Here is a 21490-nt window from a genome sequence, read left to right on the forward strand (position 1 = left end):
AGAACCATTTTAAAGAAAGTACCAAAATGATCTGATAGAACTGAAAAAAATCACTATAAGAATTTCATAATACAATCAGAAGTATTAATGGCAGAATAAACCAAGCTGAAGAAAGAATTTGAGAGCTCGAAGATCAGTTTTCACATCAACTCAGTCAGACAAAAGTAAAGAAAAAAGAATAATGAATAAACAAAACCTCTGAGAAATATGGGATTATTTAAAGAGAACAAATCTACAAATTGGTATCCTTAAAAGAGAGGAAGAGTGAACAAGCAACTTGGAAAGCATATTTGAAGATATTGTCCATGAAAATTTCCCCAACCTCACTAGAGAGATTGGCATGCAAATCTAAGAAACTCAGAGAATCCATATGACATACTAAACAAGATGTCCATCCACAAGACACATAGTCATCAGAGTCTCCCAGGTGGAAATGAAAGAAAAAAATGTTAAAGGCAGCTAAAGAGAAGGAGCAGGTCACCTGCTCCATCAGGCTGACAGCTGACTATTCAGAATAAACTCACAAGCCAGAAGAGATTGGAAGCCTATATTCAGCATCTTTCTCTCTCTCTCTCTTTTTTTTTTTTTTTTTTTTTGAGACAGAGTCTCACTTTGTCACCCAGGCTGGAGTGTAGTGGCGCGATCTTGGCTCACTGCAAGCTTTGCCTCCTGGGTTCATGCCATTCTCCTGCCTCAGCCTCCTGAGTAGCTGGGACTACAGGTGCCTGCCACCATGTCTGGCTAATTTTTTGTGTTTTTAGTAGTTACAGGGTTTCACCATGTTAGCCAGGATGGTCTTGATCTCCTGACCTCATGATCTGCCTGCGTCAGCCTCCCAAAGTGTTGGGATTATGGCGTGAGCCACCATGCCTGGCCTATATTCAGCATCTTTAAAGAAAATAAATTCCAACCAAGAATTTCATATCCAGCCTTATTAAACTTCATAAGTGAAGGAGAAATAAAATCCTTTTAAGGAAAAGAAATGCTAAGGAAATTCATTACCACCACACCCGCCTGACAAGAGGTCCTTAAGGGAGTGCTAAATAAGGAAATGAAAGACTATTTATTATCAACCACCACAAAAACACACTTAAGTACATAGGCCATTGTCACTGTAAAGCAACTACACAATCAAGTCTACATAACAACCACATATCGTATCAATATTAACCTTGAATGTAAATGGGCTAAAAGCCCCACTTAAAAGGCTCAGAGTGGCAAGTTGTATAAAGAAGCAAGACCCAATTGTATGGGTCTTGCTAAACAAAACTACAACCAAGGACCCTCACAGAGCCCACTTCACTCCCCTGCTGCCTCCACCCGAGCAGGTGCTGGTATCCACAGCTAAGAGACCTGGAGATAGATCACATCACAGGGCTGTTTGCAGATACTCCCCATTACCAGCCTGGATCCCAGTAGCTCTGCTGGGTGGAAGACCAATAGACCCAGAAGAGCAATAATAATCACTGCAGTCCAGCTCTCAGGAATCTTCATCATCTGGGGTAAGGGGGAGAGGACCACATCTTTTGACCCTGTGGGACAAAAGAATTGAAACAGTAGCCCTTGAGCCCCAGATTTTTCCTCTGACATAGTCTAACCAAATGAGAAGAAATCAGAAAAAAATTCTGGTAATATGACAAAGCAACGTTGTTTAACACCTGCAAAAGACCACACTAGCTCATCAGCAATGGATCCAAACCAAGAAGAAATCTCTGAATTGCCAGGAAAATAATTCAGAAGGTCGATTATTAAGCTACTCAAGGAGGCATCAGAGAAAGATGAAAAACAACTTTAGAAAATTTAAAAAATAATACAGAATATAGACCAAAAAATCTCCAGAGAAATAGACAGTATAAATAAAATAGTCACAACTTCTGGAAATGAAAGACACAAAATACTCTGGAAAGTTACAACAGTAGAATCAAACAAGTAGAAAAAAGAACTCCAGACCTCAAAAACAAGGCCTTTGAATTAACCCAATCTGGCAAAGACAATGAAAAAATAATTTAAAATATGAGCAAAACCTCCAAAAAGTTTGAGATTATGTTAAATGACCAAACCTAAGAATAATTTATGTTCCTGGGGAAGAAGAGAAATCTATATGTTTGGAAAACTTATTTGGGGGAATAGTCAAGGAAAACTTCCCTGGTCCTGCTAGAGATCTAGACATCCAAACACAAGAAGCTCAAAGAACACCTGGTAAATTCATCATAAAAAGATCATCACCGACTAGGTGCGGTGGCTCACGCCTGTAATCCCAGCACTTTGGGAAGCCAAGGAGGATGGATCACGAGGTAAGGAGAGTGAGACCATCCTGGCTAACACAGTAAAACCCCATCCCTAATAAAAATACAAAAAACAAATTAGCTTGGCATAGTAGCACACACCTGTAGTCCCAACTACTTGGGAGACTGAGGCAGGAAAATTGCTTGAACCCATGAGGCGGAGGTTGCAGTGAGCCAGCATCATATCACTGGACTCCAGTCGCAGTGACAGAGCGAGATTCAATCTCAAAATATATATATAATTTAAAAAAATTAAAAAAATCACCAAGGCATATAGTCATGAGGTTATCTAAAGTCAAGATGAAGAAAAGAAGCTTAAGAGCTGTGAAGAAATTTTTAAAAAGGAGTTTTAAATAGGATACAATGTTCAATAACACTGCAAGGAAGCTAAGAATAAGAACTGATTTGTAGATTTGCCAATTAGATCAATTGAAGATCAAAGAGCAGTTTCGCCAGATCAGTGAGAGTGAAATCATAATGCAAGAGATTGAGAAGGGAGTAGGAAGTAATGAATCGGAAACCATGCATGTCGATGCCACTATCTGGATATTCAGCAGTATAAGAAAGGAGGTGGAACAGGAGCTGCAGCTGCATAAAAAGGTCATGATTGAAGTTAAGTGTCTTTTCTTTGGCTTGTTTTGTTCTTATGAAGGAAGGACTTCTAAGCTGATGGTAGGATGGGAAATAATAAATATTGGAAATAAATATGATTTTCTTGTCATTCTTTGAAAATAATTACCCTCTTTTCTCATGTACATCCTGAGAAGAAGGTATAGTCAGTGCAAGTGATTTAAAGTTTCCTTAGTGACATCAGCAAGAAACAGAATAGGAGGTCTTAGACTCCATTTCTTCCCCACCCAATGTTTAACTAGCAACTACCCACAGACCAGAATACTTTTTTGAAAGCCCCAATACTTGAATACAAGCCTGAGATTCCCGCATGTTTCACATAACTGCATGAAAACTGAAATCGAAGTTTAAAAAGAATGGCCTCAAATTGAGCATAATATCCCTTTCCCTCCTCCAACACAACACCAGACTAAGAGGATGACCTGGGCCCACAATGTATACAGGGAGAAAAGAGGACTAGAGGCAGTCATCCAGCTTTCCTAACATTCTGAGATGCATTCCAGGAAATCCATTCTGGTCTCACCTTATGGGATACACTGTTGGTAGCAATAATGGCTAGACCACCCAGGATCAAGTAGAAACAAAGAAAGGAAGGTCATAGTGACTAGCATGCAGATCTTGGTAATACCTCTGTGTTCCTTCCAACTGGGGTGCCCAATCAGAGATATCAATCAACTTCATAGCCTATCTGCAAGCTGAATTGGTCACCTTCAGAAGCATAACAAGAAGTTAATCTAGCTTGAGTGACAGCTAGTCTCCATACCCAGCCTCAGAGACCTCCCCAGTGAACCTGCCCAGGCACAATGATACTCACTTCTGTCCATTTTGGAGAAGTGTAGTGACAAGGCCTACTTGACCATGGAAGTAAGCAGTGGCACCACTCATCCAAAAAGCCTGCCCAATGTTCTTGCCCAAGCAGGGAGATTCTCATTGTATTAGTCAGGGTTCTCCAGAGGGGCAAAACTGATAAAATATATGTATATGTGAAAAGGAGTTTACTAGAGAGAATTGGCTCACACAATCACAAGGTGAAGTCCCACAATAGGCTGTCTGCAAGCTGGGGAAGAGAAGCCAGTAGTGGCTGAGTCCAAGTCAGAAAGCCTCAAAACTAGGGAAGTTGATAGTGCAGCCTTCACTGCATGGCCAAAGGCCCAAGAGCCCCCAGCAAGCCACTGGTGCAAGTCCCTGAGTCGAAAGTCTGAAGAATGTGGAGTCTGAGGTCCAAGGGGAAGAGGAGTTGGAGGAAGCATCCAGCATGGGGAAAAGAAGGAAAACTATAACATCCAGCAAGGAAGCTTATCCCAGCTTCTTCTGCCTGCTTTGCTGTAGCTGCACTGGCAGCCAATTGGATGGTCCCCACTCATACGAAGGGTGGGTCTTTCTCTCCGAGTTCACCGACTCAAATGTCAATCTCCTCTGGCAACACCCTCACAGACACACCCAGAAACAATACTTTACCAGCCACCTAGGCATCCTTCAATCTAATCAAGTTGACACCTAATATTAACTATCATATTCATCTTCATACATTTTGAAAAAGCATAGAGGCCATACCTGCTTAGCCCAGGAAGTCAAACTGCTGCTCAACTCAGTCAAAAGCCCATCCCACAGATCCACCCTGACAAGGAGGCAATCCTCAACCAGGCTTTTTTTTTTTTTTTAGGTGGAATCTCGCTCTGTCACCCAGGCTGGAGTGCAGTGGCATGATCTCAGCTCACTGCAACCTCTGCCTCCCAGTCAACCAGGGATTTCTAAAGAGCATAACCTCTGGTCCCACCTGTTCCAAGCAGCAACTCTGCCTAATCTCAGAACCCTGACTGCAGCACTGCTCAACTGCATATTCCAAATATTAGAGTTGCCCAGCCAGGAATACATCTGGTGACCAACTTGGCCAGAAGCCACCCAAGTATCCAGCCAGCAGCTCCACCTGATAACAGAGCCCAGTCAGTGATCTTGCCAGACAGCAGAATCCAGCCAGCAGCCCCACCCAACATCAGAGTAAAGGTAGCAACCCAGCTGAGAACTTGCAAGAAACTGAGTTGTAGAGAAGTTACAACAAGCTCTGCCTGCTTGGAATTATTACCACTTGTCCTTTTCAGAATCACAGGCTAGAATGAATAGTGAAGGTCTATTCCTGCCAAAGAACACCTTTAAAGGCCATAAGAAAGGCTATCTCCTCAAATGCACAGACAACAATGTAAGGATGCAAGGATTATGAAGAATCAAAAAATAATGATACCTCTAAAATAAACTAATAAAGCTCTACAAAATGACTGACAAATAATTCTGAATAATCTTCTTAAAGAATTTCAGTGAACTACAAGAATATGGTTAGGAAATTAAACACAATTTGGAAAATAACACATGAACAAAGTGAAAAGTTTGACAAAGAAGAGAATCAATAAAAAAGAACCATATAGAAATTCCAGAGATAAAGAATACAACTAATGAATTGAAAAATTCAATAGAAAGCTTCAATAGCAGATGAAGCAGAAGAAATAATCAGTGAGCTAAAAGAGAACACTTGAAATTATTCCTCTTAGAGGAACAAAAAGACAAAAATATGAAAAAGAATAAAGTAAGTCAATGGGAATCATAAGACACCATTAAGAGACCAACCTTTCCCATAATAAGAGTTGCAGATGAAGAAAGGGAAGAAGGGTCAGAAAGCACATTTAAAGAAATAATGGCACAAAATGTACCTAATATGGGGATAGATGCCAAGATCTAGGTTAGGAAACACAAAGGTATCTAACTGAATTCAACCCAAAGTATAATTTATTGAGACAGATAATAATCAAGATATCAAAACAAAGAGAAAGAAAGAATTCTTAGTGCAGCAAGAGATAAGAAATACATCAATTACAAAGGAGTGCCAAATGACCATCAGTGGATTTCTTAGAAGAAACCCAGCAAGAAAAAGTGGAATGATACATTCAAAGCGCTAAAGGAGAAGAAACTGTCAACTCAGAATATTTTACCCAGCAAAACTGTCTTTCAGAAAAGGAAAAATAAAAACTTTCCCAAGCAAACAAAACCTAAGGAAGTTCATTACCACTGAACACGCCTTATAGGAATTACTTAAGGGAGTGCTTTAAGCTAAAGCAAAAAGCTACTAATTAATAACATGAAATACATGAAAACACAAAGCGTAATGATATAAGTAAAACAGAGCCATATTCAGTGTACCCTAGAACTGTAATGGTGGTGAGTAAAGCAATTTTAACCTTAGCAGGAAGATTAAAAGACAAAGCTATTAATAACAACTACAGCTGAAACCAATTGTCAAGGAATGCTCCTACAAGATAATGTAAATTCTGATATCAAAAACACATAATGTGGGGAAAGGGGAACAAAAGTATAGAGTTATTGTATTCAGTCAAATGTAAGTTGTTATCAGCTTGAAATAGGATATTTTAAGTATACGATGTTCTATAGAAGCCTCACCCACAAAGCAAAAATCTTTAGTAGAACAACAAAATAAAAATAGAAAGGATTCAAAGCATACCACTGTAGAAAACCATTAAACCACAGAGGAAGACAGCGAGAGAGGAAAAAAGAAACAAAGTATCTACAAAATAACCAGCAAACAATGAACAAGATGGCAATCATATGTCCTTACCTATTGATAATTATCTTGAATATACATGAATTACATTCTCCAGTAAAAAGATATAGAGTGACTGAATGGACAAAAAGAAGAAGAAGGAGAAGAAGGAGAAGAAGGAGAAGAAGGAGAAGGAGAAGGAGAAGAAGGAGAAGGAGAAGGAGAAGGAGAAGGAGAAGGAGAAGGAGAAGAAGAAGAAGAAGAAGAAGAAGAAGAAGAAGAAGAAGAAGAAGAAGAAGAAGAAGAAGCAGCAGCAGCAGAAGCAGCAGCAGCAGCAGCAGCAGCAGCAGCGGCAGCAGCAGGAGGAGGAGGAGGAGGAGGAGGAGGAGGAGGAGAAGCAAGAGGAGGAGGGGGAGAAGGAGGGAGACAGAGGGGAGGATGGGGAAGGGAAGGGGGAGGGGGAGAGGGAATGGAGGAGGGGAGAATGGGGAGGGGAGGGGGAAGGGGAGGAGGAGGAGGAGGCACACCTATATGCTGCCTACAAGAGACTCCTCATTTTCAGGGAAACACGTAAATGGAAAGTGAAGGGGTAAAAAATATTTGACACAAATGGAAACAAAAAGAGAGCAGGGATATCTATATTTATATCAGACAAAGTAAACACGAAGTACTTTAAGTCAAAAACTGTAAAAGGAGGCAGATAAGGATGACAAAGGGCTCAACTATTCAAGAGAATATAACAATTTTAAATATATAACATCAAAGCACTTAAACGTATAAAACAAATATTAAGGAATATGAGGGAGAGATAGATTGTAATCTAATAATAATAGGAGGACTTCTATACCTCACTTTCAACAATGGACAGATCATCCAAACAAGAAATTAACAATAAAACATTAAATATGAACAGTTTAGATTAAATGAACCTAACAGACATATACAGAACGTTCCATCCAAAAGCAACAGAATACACATTTTTCTCAAGCATACATGGAACATTCTCCAGGATAGATCCTATGTTAGGGCACAAAGCAAGTCTTAGCAAATTTAAGAAGATTGAAATTATATCAATGATTTTTTCCCAACTATAATGCTATGAAAATAGAAATTAGTAACAGGAGAAATTTTGGAAAATTTACAAATACAAGGAAACTAAGCCACAAGATCTTGAACAACTAATAAGTCAATGAAGAAATCAAAAGGAAAAAATTTAAATACCTTGAGACAAACAAAAATGGAAAGACAACATACCCAAACTTATGGGAAACTACAAAAGCAGTTTTATGAGGAAAATTTACAGCAATAAATGCATATATTGAAAAGGAAGATCTCAAATAAACAATTTAACATTACTCCTCAAGAAACTAGGAAAAGAAGAACAAACTAAGCCTGAAGTTAGCAGAAGGAAATAAATAATAAGATCAGAGTAGAAATAAATAAAATAGAAACTAGAGAAACAATACAAAAGATCAACAAAACTAACAGTAAGTTTTTTGAAAAAATAAAATTAAAAAATATTTAGCTAGACAAAAAAATAGAGAAGCCTCAGATAAATAAAATCAAAAATGAAAAAGGAGACTACAGCTTATATCACAGAACTAAAATGGATCATAAGATAACATGATTAACTACCTGATTTCAAATTATTACTACTAAGCTATAGTAATTAAAACAGCATGGTCCTGGCAAAAAAAAAAAAAAAAAAAAAAAAAAAGACACATTGACCAATGGAAAAGAATAGAGAGCCCAGAAATGCACTCACATGTACAGTCATTTGATTTTCAACAAAGGTACCGAAAATACTGATATGGTTAGTCTTTGCGTCCCCTCCCAAATCTCATCTTGAATTGTAATCCCCAAAAACCCCATAATCCCTACAACCACCACGTGTCAAGGGAGAGACCAGTTGGAGGTAATTGAATCATGGGGGCAGTTTCCCCCATGCTGTTCTCATGATAGTGAGTTCTTACTAGATCTGATGATTTTATAAGGGGTTCTTCTCCCTTCACTCAGCACTTCTCCTTCTTGTCACCTTGTGAAGAAGGAGGTACCTTGCTTCCCCTTTGCCTTCTGCCATGATTGTAAATTTCCTGAGGCTTCTCCAGCTAAGCTTAACTGTGAGTCAATTAAACCTCTTTCCGTTATAAATTACCCAGTCTAAGGCAATTCTTTTAGTAGTGTGAAAACCGACTAATATAGTAAATTGATACCAAAGCAGTGAGACATTGTTATAAGATACCTTAGAATGTGGAAGCAACTTTGGAGTTGGGTAATGGGCAGAGGCTGGAACAGTTTGGAAGGTTCAGAAGACAGGAAAATATGGAAAAGCTTGGAACTTCCTAAAGACTTGTTGAATGGCTTTGACCAAAATGCTAATAGTGATATGGACAATATCAGGCTGAGGTGGTCTCAGATGGAGATGAGGAACTTTGGGAACTGGAATAAAGGTGACACTTGCTATGTTTTAGCAAAGAGACTGTCAGCATTTGCCCCTCCCTTAGAGATCTGTGGAATTTTGAACTTGAGAAAGATGATTAAGGATATCTGGCAGAAAAAATTTCTAAGCAGCAAAGTGTTCAACAACTGACTTGAGTGCTCTTGAAAGCATCTAGTTTTATGCATTCACAAAGAGATGGTTTGGAATGGAACTTGTGTTTAAAAAGGAAGTGGAGCATAAAAGTTTGGAAAATTTTCAACCTGAGGATGTGATGGAAAAGAAAAACTGATTGAGGAGAAATTCAAGTTGACTGCAGAAAATTGCATAAGTAATGAGGAGCCAGATGTTAATCCCAAGAAATGGGGAAAATGTCTCCAGGGCATGTCAGAGGTCTTCACAGCAGCCCCTCCCATCACAGGACTGGAGGACTAGGAGTAAAAGATGGCTTCCTGGGCCAGGGCCAGGGCTTTGATGCTTTGTGCAGTTTTGGGACTTGGTGCCCTGCATCCCAGCCATGGCTAAAAGGGGCCAATGTAAAGCTTAGGCCATTGTTTCAGAGGGTGCCAGCTCCAAACCTTGGCAGCTTGCACATAGTGTAGGGCCTGTAGGTGCACAGATGTCAAGAATTGAGGCTTGGGAACCTCTGCCTAGATTTCAGAGCATGTATGGAAATGCCTAGATATCTAGGCTGAAATTTGCTGCTGGAGCGGGAGGTGGGGGCCAGGGGGAGGGGGCCTCATCGAGAACCTCTGCTAAGGCAGTGTGAAAGGAAAATATCGGGTCAGTGTCCCCACACAGAATCCCCACTGGGGCACTGCCTAGTGGAACTGTGAGAAGAGGGCCACGAGCCCCCAGACCCTGGAATGGTAGCTCCACTGACAGCTTGCACCATGTGCCTGGAAAAGCCACAGACTCTCAAAGCCAGCCCATGAAAGCAGCTGGGAGGGGTGCTGTACCCTGCAAAGTCACAGGGGCAGAGCAGCCCAAGGCTGTGGGAGCCCACTTCTTACATCAGCATGACCTGGATGTGAGACATGGAGTCAAAGGAGAGCATTTCAGAGCTTTAAGATTTTATGGCCCTACTGGATTTTGGACTTGTATGGAGCCTGTTGCCCTTTCATTTGGGCCAATTTCTCCCATTTAGAATGGGTGTATTTACCCAGTGCCTGTACCCCCATTGTATCTATGAAGTAACTAACTTGCTTTTGATATTACAGGCTCATAGGTGGAAGGGACCTGCCTTGTCTTAGATGAGACTTTGGAATTGAGCTTTTGGGTTAATGTTGGAATGAGTTAAGACTTTGGGGGACTGTTGGGAAGGCATGATTGGTTTTTAAATGTGAACGGGATATGAAATTTGGGAAGGGCCAGAGTGGAATGATATGGTTTGGCTGTGTCCCCACCCAAATCTCATCTTAAATTGTAATCGCCATAATGCCCATGTGTCAAGGGAGAGACCAGGTGAAGGTAATTGAATCATGGGGTGGTTCCTCCATGCTATTCTCACGATAGTGGGTTCCCACAAGATATGATGGTTTTGTAAGAGGCTCTTCCCCCTTTGCTCAGCACTTCTACTTCCTGTAGCCTTGTAAAGAAAGTGCCTTGCTTCCCCTTCACCTTCACCTTACATATGGTAAGTTTCCAAGGGCCTCTCCAGCCATGCTGAACTGTGAGTCAATTAAACCTGTTTCCCTCATAAATTACCCAATCTCAGGCAGTTCTTTATAGCAGTGTGAAAATGGACTAACACAAAACACACAATGCAAAAAATAACCTCACCAATAAATAGTGTTGGGAAAACTGGATATCCACATGCAAAAAAAAAAAAAAAAAGAAAAAGAAAAAAAAAGAAATTAGATTCTTATCTCACATCATATACAAAAAACTTCTCAAAATTGATTAAATACTCAAATGTAAGATAAGAAGCCATAAACTTACAAGAAGAAAACACAGAGGAAACACTATACAGCATTGGCCTAGGCAATGAGTTTTTGGATTTGACCCCAAAAGTGCAGACAACAAAAGCAAAAATAGACAAATGAATTTATATCAAACTAAAAAGCTTTTGCACAGCAAATAAAACAATTAACAAGGTGAAGCAACAACCTACAGATTAGGAGAAATACATGCAAGAAATAAATATTTACATTCAGTAAAGGGTTAATATTCAAAATATATAGACAGAAACAACTCAATAGCAATAAAACAAAAAAACTAATTAAAACTAATTAAAAATGGGCAAGAGACATGAATAGAAATTTATAAAAATAAGACATATAAATAGACAATAGATATATTTAAAAATACTCAACATTGTTAACCATTAGGGAAATGCAAATTAAAACCACAATAAGATATCATCTCACACCTCTCAGAATGGCTATAATCAAAAGACAAAAAATAACAAGTGCTGGCAAGGATGTGGAGAAAAGAAAACTCTTTTACATTGTTGGTGGGAATATAAAGTAGTAAAGTCTATGAAAAATTGTGTGAAAATTCCTTTAAAAACTAAAAACAGAGTCATCATGTAAACCAGCAATCCTGAAATGAATTCATTGAAGAAATGTCTGCACTTCCATGTTTATCGTTGCACTATTCGTCATAGACAAGTTATGGAATCAACCTAAGTGTCCATCAACAGATAAATGGATAAAGAATATGTGGTATGTACACACAGTGGAATTCTATTCAGCCTTAAAAAAGGAGAAAATTCTGTCATTTGCAACAACATAGATGGAGTTATAGGACATTGTGTTAAATGAAATAAGCCAGGCATAGAAATGTGAAAAACGAATTTTAAAACCGTCTGCAATTCTAGTGCTTGAGTAAAAGTGGGATAAAGTGGTAGAGACAAGTAGATTGAAATTTTGGGGATGAGTATTTTGAAGTGGCCTCAAGTTGTCCTTTGAGGTTGTTAAGTAGGATGTTCACTGACCCTTTTGTTCAAGACCAGTCCTGAGATAAAATCTGGATATATTTGGGTAGCCCTCCAAGTTTATGTTTGTCCACATTGATTTTTGTAGAGACTGAGGGTCTTTGTGAAAAATGCTTGAATCTTGTTCACAGCATGGCAAATATAGCATGCACATGACTGGGGCAGAAGAGGTGGGGGGAAGTGCAAAGACCCTCAGTGGGAATTTCTCCTATGGTGAGGAATTTGGCTTGGCCTCAAATGAAGCAATAAGAGGGTCTGAAAGCAGCATAGCCCTGGCAGGCCCACTTCCCAGGTGGAGAATTTGCTGGAGCATAAGCTGAAAGAGTACTTTCACAAAATCTTGTAACATTCTTGGATCCAAACAACTCTGCTTTGTGAGTGCCCCAACACACACACGAACACACAATATCAATCACATCACAGAGGATAGGAGTTGCTTCCCCCTTACCTCACTGAAGATGGAACATAAGCAGCACCAAGATAAAACACCTGGATCTACCCACCATGTCAACACTGACCCAGCTCCAAGAGAGATAGTGGCTCACAAATACATCACTTACAGCTATAAGTGGGCAGTTACACTCAGTGGCAACCTGAAAGTGGCTAAGTTGTCAAGGCCAACAGTTAGTAGCTGCCTTGGTCCTGGTTCCATGTAAGACATGAGGACACCCTTATATGTCTGGGGGACAGGAGAGGTGGAGAGAGATGATCATGCACAGTGGGGGCAAGTGTGGAACCAGTGAGATTTGGGAATCAATATTAATACAACCTCATTCAACACACAGGCAGCTAAGGCTTGAGCTTATTTGAGCCACACGTTTGCACTTGGAACACTTACAGCTTCTCTTTAATTTCTGTGAATAAGGAGCTGTTCCTATCAACTGTCATTAAGGTCACTTCTAGTTCACAACTGGAAGGAACATGTGAGCAGCCTCTGCTCAGATGGCCACAAAATATGTTCAAATAAAATTCCTTTCTCTTTCTGTATAGATTCTTGCTATAGTAACTTCACAGTTCTTCCCAGTCTTTCTCAAGCTATTTTTGTCTCGTTTGTTTATTCTTAAACAAACTATGTGTCTCATTGGCCCAGCTGTGTGGAATAATTCTCAGACACCTACACTCTGGTCTCTTACTGACTCCATGGCTTCACCTGTTGACAGGGCATTGGGGCTGATTCATATATAAGAATGATGAGCCAAAATGACTCAAAACATAACTAATTTGGTAGCTGTACCTAATTCCTCAAACTTCCAGCCAAAGGCCACCAAAACCGTAGGAAAGAGGGAGATCCCTATCCCCAACAAAAGACAAAGGAAGAGGTAAGCTGTCCTCAGGCTGAAGTGAGAGCTCTAACCTCTATAGCTCCAACTCCTTGGAGACTTAAGGGTCTGCTTTTCTCATCAAAGAAATAAAAACAGAGAGAGACACACACAGGATGTGAAGGAACTCTAAAGTTCAGCAAGCAAACAGAAACTAGTTATCTGTCAATCAGAGAAACAGGAAAACAACAAGAAGAGAAATGCAAGAAAAGTAAGAGAGGCAGACAAGGTGGATGTTGGCAGAAGGAGAAAGCAGGGCAGGCAAGTGAAAGAGATCAAGAGGGAAGGGAAGAAGAGACGGAGAAGGGGTCTGAGATTGATCATTGTGACCATTGTTATACAAGGAGCATTCAAAAATCTCATACAAAAGACAAGATATGTGAGTCATGTACCTAAAAAGTGACTTAAAACTCCTCCTGCTTGTGAAAGGTATGGAGCTGTGCAGAAGGAGAAAAAGAGCAGCAAGTTTCCTGGGGAGTTCAATAACGCTATGCAATATCTATTGGGAGAGGGCTGATTTGATCCATTATCTTACCTGGAGCTGGTCTACAGCGGTGACCCAATAACATATATTACCTGATTTTAAATTTTAATTTTTCCTGTGCTTATACTGTTTACATAAATAATACATTACTTTGGTCATTAACAGTCGGTATATTAGTATTTTGGACTGGACTGGAACAGAATACTACCTGAAACAAATATATTTGTTTTCAGTCAAGTGTTTTTCTGTTTATCAGCTGTATGAGTCCCTCAAGGTGCAAGAGGCTGAGTCCATGTACCCTTAGAAACCACAGGTAGAGTCTGATACACAAAGGAGGCAAGACCAATGTCGGGGAACCCTTGGCCACCATAGGCAAGTGGGTATCTTTCCAGTTTCACTCCTTCCTCTTATTACGTTCCTGGAACCCATTTTTTGACTCATCCCCTGAACTCTCTGACCCATATTTTTCAGTAGCTGCATGTTATTAACCTATTTCTGACTATGGGTCTTTACTGCTAAGTTTCATTGGAGGGTTCCCCTACCTCACCATTTCCACAGCCATTCCTCATCAGCAGCTGCTGCTTGGCTTTCTTCCCTGGTGGATACCACCTATAGGCTCCCATGACCTTGGCCACACTTCAAGCCTGATGAATCAAAGTCATACCAATCGATTACAATACCTATTTTGTCCCCAAAACTAATGTTCATCATTTTCTATAATGCCTATTAGAAGTCTCACGAGGCCTCCCCAAACTTTATACAAACGAAACATCAAACTCTTATAGGGTTCAGCAAATAACAAAAATGATTGAAGCAATTGGGTAGGGAGAGACTAGGACATGGTGGAGACTGAGACAAACCCGAGTCCAAATCCCATCTCAAGAAGGTATACTCGGCTGGGCGCGGTGGCTCACACCTGTAATCCTAGCACTTTGGGAGGCCAAGGCAGGTGGATTACCTGAGGTCAGGAGTTTGAGACCAGCCTGGCCAACATGGTGAAACCCCATTTCTATTAAAAATACAAACATTAGCCAGGCATGATGGCACACGCCTGTAATCCCAGCTACACGGGAGATTGAGGCAGGAGAATTGCATGAACCCAGGAGAAGGAGGTTGTCGTGAGCTGAGATCATGCTACTGCATTCCAGCTTGGGCAACAGAGCAAGATTCCCTCTAAAACTCTAAAAAAAAAAAAAAGAAGGTCAAATCACAGCCTACCTTTCCAGATCGTTTGAGTGTTTCATAAATCTCTCAATTTCTTTTTAAGTTGGAAACTAACATTTAAAAAATATATACTGTATGAACTAACACTATGAGGGCTTATATGCCTAGGATATTTGTTTCCTCCAAATCTCATGTTGAAATGTAATCTCCAGTGTTGGAGGTGGGGCCTGGTAGGAGATGTTTGGATCATGGGGGTGGATCCTTCATGAATGACTAGTGTCAACCCCATGGTGATGGGTGAGTTCATGCAAGATCTGATTTTTTTCTTTCTTTTTTATTATACTTTAAGTTCTAGGGTATATGTGCACAACGTGCAGGTTTCTTACATACGTATACTTGTACCATGTAAGATCTGATTGTTTAAAAGTATGTGGTGCCTCTCTTCTCTCTTGCTTCAAGTCTTGCCATGTGACATGCTTGATCCCATTTCACTATCTGCCGTGATTGTAAGCTTCCTGAGGCCCTCACTTGAAGCCAAGCAGATGTTGGTGCCATGCTTATATAGCCTGCAGAACTACAAGCCAGTTAAGCCTGTTTTCTTTATAAATTACCCAGCCACAAGTATTTCTTTATAGCAACACAAAATTGGCCTAATACAAGGGCCAAACAAAACACATTTTCAACCCTAGGCTGTAATGTGTGACATGTTGCTTAATAACAGAATTGTCAACAGGGCATTGGCTTGCATATGTGTGATGGACAACAGCAGTCAGACAGAGACCACAAGCCATAGCACATAGCACATAGCACGGCTCTCCACTGTTCATCATTTTGTAATGAGCAGCACAGATGGAAAAAAAAGAGAAAAGAAATCAATAATTTATTTTAGGGGCACCTCAATTAGGCTACATAATAACGAACTGAATTCTGGGTTCCGAAGTAATTGGCAGCCCCAGAGAAACTAAATCCATGTCTCTGGACCTAGGGATGTTTCATGGGTCTCAAACCTTTTGTTAGGGTGAAGAGATTCAAAGTGAAGACACATCATCAGTTGGAGCCTAGCCTTTAATTTTGTAAAAATTAAGGTACTCAAAGAGTGAACCTTACGCAAATGTGACAGGAGGAATTATGTTTACTTATTATACACTAGTGACCACATGCCTTTCCCAAAAGATTCCTATCATTTTGCACACACCAAAACCTGTCCTTAAGACCTTAATTCACCACCTCCCAAGCAGTGTGCATAGGCTCAGGTTATTTAAATGAGTTTGCTGAAACCTTGATCCCCTCAGTCCTCAGGGCTGTCTGGTTGCCATGTGGCAGGCAGCTGAAGTCTCTGAGCCTGTTGCCTCTGAAAAAAAAGCAGCCTAATTTTTTTAACCCAGTGTACCATACACATATTATTATTTTTGATATGCCACAATGAGAATAAGATTAGGAAGCACTGCTAACCCATCTGTCTGCAGGGTTCTTTATGGATGGGTTTGCCCTGGAGGTGGACTTCACCTCTGTATAGTTGCTCTGCTCAGCTCTTTCCCTCCAGGGTTGCAGCACTTGTTTCCCAGCTGCTGGGTGTGTTGGCAGCTGGCAGCTCTCAGCTGAGTCCCTCAATGGGATGTGCCTTCCTCTGAAGTGAGCCACTTCATTCAAGGTCACTCTCCTCAAGGACACCCTCCATGCACTAACAGTTCAGTGATGACAGATGAGAATAAAAGCCTGGCCCCCTCTTTCCAATTCTAGCTAGGTCTGAAGAGCCACCAGCTTCAGAGCTCCTATAAGTTCAGGTGAGGCCTCTTTCAATACATCACAGTTTAATTTCCCCTTCTGCCCAATCCTGCTTTCCTTGCTTCCTACAGTTGTTGAACCTAGTAGCACATTCAACAATCCTCCTGCATGCAAATCCCTGTCTCAGAGTTGGCCTCCTGGAGCTGACCTATGACAGCCTCCTAATTGAATCTCTCTTTCCTATCAAACTCATGCCCTCTGGAAACACGCAGAAACATAACTAAGCATGGCCTTGCCATCTCAGATGAATCTCATTTTAACCCCCATTTCCATAGAGATTATTAGGGTCTTAATTTCTTAAAGTCTTTTTTTCTCACATAGGTCATGAGGTCTGTCCTGTTTTCACTATCCTAGACTTCTTCAGTGAGGTTTAGAGAACAAGTTTTACACAGAAGTAAAATAAAACTTCCAGTTCTAACACCCTCCCTCCATTTCAGGGCAGCCTCGGTTAGCAGATGTTGCTGTCCAGGAGTAGATTCAGAATTGGATTGTCTGTGCTATTATCCTCACTTAGACAATAATTACAACAATAACTATTACCACCATCAATTTTATACTTTCTGTGTCATAAGCTCCACACGAAAAGGGTTTTTCCAGAATCTTATCTTTAACTTTTCCAACAAGCCCAATGAGGAAAGTATTATTAACCTTTCTGTAGAGAAATAGTCTAAGAGTCAAATTGCCCAAGGCCATGCCATTCTGGAACTGGGATTAAATGCAGAATCTTTTTGTCCTAAAAGCCTGATCATGGTCCTCTGCACCACTCTTTCCCTGTCCTCTGTTATTCCTACTCCTCGTTAAAAGTTCACTTTGGAGGGAAAGATTTCTAAGGGCAGGAAGTTTTGTCTGTTTTCTTCTCCCTTGTGTCCAAGTGCCCACAACAGTGGCTGGCATGCGGCAGATGTTCAAGTCGTTGTTTGCCAAATGAATGAATGAGCTTTGGTGACACGATCCTGTCAGAATGGACTCAAACACCAAAAAATGCTGACGAATGTCTGAGCTCATTATTTTTGAGCAGGAGTTAGGGTGCTGCTACTCCATACACTGCTCTGTGCAAATTAGAAAAGGAGTCCCCTCCTTGAGACACCTGTGAGGACATTGTTCTAGCATATGGATTTATTATTAGAGCAAGACACTTTACTGCCATCTGCCCCCAAATAATAAATGCACAGATCTGCAATGGTGGATAACATTCCCTTTAGTGGAGTGCTGCTGTGCACCTGACAACCCGCACAGCGCTGTGTGGCTGCTCGGCCTAGGCTAGCCGGGCTAGTTTATGCATTTGTCTAACTAGATACTGGTGTCAGATTTGTCTTACTTTTTGACAGCTGGACTCTAGCCCACATTTGTGTTTAATTCCTTATTTAACAATCTTTTCTCAATTTTGAGATAATGACCAAACTCTCAGAAAGTTTGTTAGATGACCGTCTAGGTATTACCTAGGCTCCCCACTCCATAAGGTTCATGCTTTCAAAAAGCTCTCTCATCACTCTTTGATGGAGAGCTATTTCCAAGAGCTACACAATTTCCTGACATTCTTCTTTACTTGTTGAAGATAGTTTCTCTTGAGAGAGTACAATATCTTAAGTACTTCAAAAACACTGTGAATGCCACTACTGCCCTTCTGAATCAAGCTTTCTTTCTCATCGGCAATCTTCCCCTCTGACCTGCTTTTACTGACTGTTTTACTCCCTTTGTCCCAGGCAGATAAAATACTGGTGTGGAAAAGGTCAAATTCAGTATGCCAAAATAATATATATTTCCACATTTCCAATGAAAAGAAAGGCAAATTGATAGATCATATTCACCAATCTATCTCTGAGTTTCCTGAGGAAGAGACACTAGAAAGGTGAAGTTATGAATTTTGATTAGGGATGGCCAGATGCCAATGTGTCAATCAACGGAGTGTTTTATTTTATATACAGTTCTTTACAAACAAGGCCAGGATAAAAATAAACAAACAAAATGAATGTAACAGGTTATCCGGCTGTTATAAAATGTAATAAGGCCAAGGGAGATCTCATAGGATCCAAAACTCTGGTTTATTATCCCAAGATAATAAAGTGAACATGATTTAGTGGTCTAGATATGTCACAGTACAAAATTACCAACTGCATTTTGATGATCAATTCAGTCCACATGCCATGGCAACTAAACTAAATCTTAACACTGCAGGTAAACCTAAGTTAGGTAGACCTAAGTTGTTTTTTTGTTTGAGAATCCATTTCATGTTGTTTAATCTTCGGTTGGAGTATTTAACACATTGTATGGAATTTTCAGCTCACCTATCCATATTCTTCCCACTGGATTGGAAATTCCTTGAGGGCAAGAAGCAATCTCCCATATTTTCATCTTCCAGGTGATAATTATAATTCCCGATACATCATGAGTTTCCAAAATGCTTTGTGGGAGTCAGCTGGGCATTTTTCCATTGGTGCGGAGGAATTAGACAACATCCTTTATGAATCTTGCTTCAAGATAGTGAAAAAAAGAGATGTCATTAGCAGTACCCAGAAGGCTCAAAGGACATATTCTTAAGAGAGTACTTTTTAACCTCACAGTATTATCATTCATTGATTTCCTGTAATTTATCCTGAATTTGCTGAAATTCAGCTTTTTCTCAGAAATCTTTGTATATTGTCCTATTGTGTTCAATGACTCAAGCAATGAAACAGATGGTCTTAGAGGGAGTCTTTGGCTGGTGGGCATGAAGTGAATAAATAAAATTTCCCTAACTACTGTGCCAGAAAGATGATTAACGATGCTGTGCAGCAAGTGTCATGGTGCTACAAAAATGGGGGCTCTCAGAAAGAAGCCCTGCCCAACAAAAGACTCATAAAATCCCTCTTCAACATGCCTGTAATCCCAGCACTTTGGGAGGTTGAGGCTGGCAGATCAATTGAGGTTAGGAGCTCGAGGCCAGCCTGAACAACATGGTGAAACCCCATCTCTACTAAAAATACAAAAATTAGCTGGGTGTGGTGTTGGGCACCTGTAATCCCAGCTTCTCGGGAGGCTGAGGCAGGAGAATTGCTTGAACCAAGGAGGTGGAGGTTGTACTGAGCCCAGATCATGCCACTGCACTTCAGCCTGGTCTACAAAGTGAGACTCTGTCTTAGAAAAACAAATAAACAAACAATAACAACAACAAAAATCCCTCTTCATTATTCCATTGCATTCAACAATAATCCAGTGGGAGCAGGGGGTGGATTATAAACCCCACAGCTGAGAAGACCTATTCTGTGAAAAGAATGTAGTCTCCAGAATTTTCCAGCACAGAATGCTGTGATCAGGAGGGTAGTAAACACCATAGCTAACATTTGAGAGAATTTACTTTGCCACACACTTTGCTGCTATATACTTGACATGCATTTATCCTTGGAGCTACCCATGGAGGAAGGTACTCTTAATAATCTCTATTTTATAGATAAGGAAACTGAGGTTTATTTAACAGGTTAGTAATTTATTTAAATTCTCAGGGAAAGTAAATAGCAAAGCCAGCCCTGAGCCCTAGTCTGTCTGCTGGAACTCTGCTCTTTAAGCAAGTAAGCTCATAAATAGAAACTAAGTGTGGTAAACAATACCAAGGCTTACCACTGTATTTGAGTTCTTCTCTCCTGAGCACATGGGAAGATTACATGACCCTACCCATTTCAGTTAGTTTTCATCTGTTTTTGGCCAACAAAATGACACAATGCACTTTATTGCAGAAGCATTTAAAATTCGGAGTATGATTCTTCACTTCTGACACAGCAAAGCCTGAAGACCCATGTTGAGATGGCAGCATCACCCAAAGCACACTTCATGGCCAAGGATGATAATAGAGAAGAAAGTACCTCCTAGAAGGCCAAGCCAAGGGCTGTAGGGATTAATGGACTGGGAGACTCTCCTAGAGATCTGAATGGAGTTAAATCAAGGAATGTTCTCTACCTCCAATGTAGGAAATCAACACATGCCTAGTGAGTTTTCAGAATTGCTCCAGACCAGTTACTGTTATATGTCTACCATTCTTCCTCTCACAGAATGTGAACGTTTATTGACATTATCCTGTCCTATTCTATAGGAAAGGTAGGGAGGGAGGGAGGGGTCCCTCTTTTTAGTTCATAGTGTTTCATGGGGATTTGGAGTTCTCTCTCTTGCAGGGAGCAAGGGTAAGGAGTGTATTCTAGATGTGGGGGAAAAGGTGAATAATCTAGTATTTAGTTATTAGATTATAGTAGGAATTACAAATATTCCCCAATATTTCTCTTCTCTCCTTTTGGGAATACTGAAGATTATACTTCTCTGTTCTCTTGGAGTTAGGCATAGCCAGTGGCTTGCTTTGGCCAATGGAATGAGAACAGAAATGATGTGCCACTACTGAACAGGTGCGTTTAAGATCTAGCGCATTATCCTCCATGCTTATTTTCACTGTCACAGCAAACCCCGAACCCCCGTGTTGAAATAGAAATGTTGTAAAATTATAATTCTTCCATCATCCTGGGTGCCTGAATGAGCATTAGTGGGCACTGTCCCTGCCACCACAAGTTAAGCATGTAGTATTAGAAAAAAATAAACTTTCATCTTTCAAACTCAGAGAATTTGGGGGTTGCTTGCTAACACAGTGTAACCTAGCCTATCCTGATGCTACCCTAAAACTTAGCCTTAAGAGAGCACCCAAATTTGAAGCTAATATCCCAGCTCAGAGTGGACTGCATGGGCCAAGAGCAGTGAAAGACACTAAAAGACATTGTAGAATTAAGCTGAACTCTTAGTCAAACTGATCACCACTTGCTCCTTAGTGAAAAAAAGGTGAAATAGACCCAGAAGAGTTTTTTGTAAATGCACACAGATGGTAAAATATTTAAAATTTATGGCATCACAAAAATGCTTTAGTTCTCTGAAAAATTACCAGAGTTAAA

The 21490-nt window shown here is 40.3% G+C and overlaps 1 long non-coding RNA gene across 6 annotated transcripts in view; it reads right to left on the reverse strand.

Annotated features, from left to right (window-relative positions):
- Positions 1–18625: 18625 nt before the first annotated feature.
- Positions 18626–21490, reverse strand: part of LOC105482665 (uncharacterized) — a 64727-nt gene continuing 61862 nt past the window's right edge. For all 6 annotated transcript variants that reach the window (XR_011619740.1, XR_987751.2, XR_987748.2 and 3 more), the window contains one exon: positions 18626–19060. This is a non-coding gene — a long non-coding RNA (uncharacterized lncRNA). The remainder of the gene's footprint in view (positions 19061–21490) is intronic.

Source organism: Macaca nemestrina, chromosome 1, assembly GCF_043159975.1.
Source record: "Macaca nemestrina isolate mMacNem1 chromosome 1, mMacNem.hap1, whole genome shotgun sequence".
In the NCBI taxonomy this organism is placed as follows: domain Eukaryota; kingdom Metazoa; phylum Chordata; class Mammalia; order Primates; family Cercopithecidae; genus Macaca; species Macaca nemestrina.